Source organism: Lagopus leucura, unplaced genomic scaffold (genome assembly GCF_019238085.1).
Source record: "Lagopus leucura isolate 7727_CA_CO unplaced genomic scaffold, USGS_WTPT01 161-3_obj-0_obj, whole genome shotgun sequence".
In the NCBI taxonomy this organism is placed as follows: domain Eukaryota; kingdom Metazoa; phylum Chordata; class Aves; order Galliformes; family Phasianidae; genus Lagopus; species Lagopus leucura.
The window spans coordinates 15,715-16,750 of NW_024969000.1; positions in this window are offsets into that span (position 1 = coordinate 15,715).

The following is a 1,036-nucleotide window of genomic DNA, read 5'->3' on the forward strand; positions in this document are numbered from 1 at the left end:
AGCACAGCACTGTGCACCCAGCATAGCATCAGAACAGACCAGCACAGTGCCACGCATCCAGCACAGCAACACCTCTGTGCACCCAACAAAGCACCATGCATCCAGCACAGCACCAGCACACCTCTGCACACCCGGCATGGCACCAGCACAGCACTGTGCACCCAGCATAGCATCAGAACAGACCAGACCAGACCAGCACAGCACAGCACAGCACCACACATCCAGCACAGCAACACCCAACAAAGCACCGTGCATCCAGCACAGCACCAGCACACCTCTGCACACCCAACAAAGCACCAGCACAGCACTGTGCACCCAGCACAGCACCAGCACATCACTGCACACCCAGCACAGCGCTGCACACCCAGCATGCAGCACCACGCACCCAGAGCAGCAATGCAGGACGCATGCAGGGCCACGGCCGTCCTGCAAAAGCAAAGGAAAGAGCATAAATAACGAGAGCCAATCATCAGGGCAGCGAGAGGGAATCCCTGCGGCGGCGAGGCGTGTTGCGCTCGTGGAAATCAGAATGTTTGTGAAACAGAAGGGCTGTGTGTGCATTAGCAGCCACAAACATCGGCGTGTTTTCTTCCTGCAGCACGACCGAAGCACCAGCAATATGCAGCCACGTCTCACACTCAACTTCCCCTCACGTTTGCTGTCTCTGCGACGCTGCCATGCAGCTCTGTTGGCAGTGCTGCCAACGGTGCCGCGGTTGTTTGCAGCTCTGCCACGTGCTGCAGCAGAGGACGTGGGGACAAAAGACTGGGAGCGGTTCTGGCCCACAGCACTGCTCCTGAAGGGGCCCTCGTGGCATTAAAATATACATCGTTACGTGTCACCACTGGGTCAGCATCCACAGGGAATCACCGAATCCTAGAATAGCCTGGGTTGAAAAGGACTGTGCTGATAATTGAGTTTCAGCCCCCTGCTGTGTGCAGGGTCACCAACGGCCAGACCAGGCTGCCCAGAGAACACATAGGGTGCCATGAGGATCCATAGGGTGCCACAGGAATCCAAAGGGTGCCATAAGGAT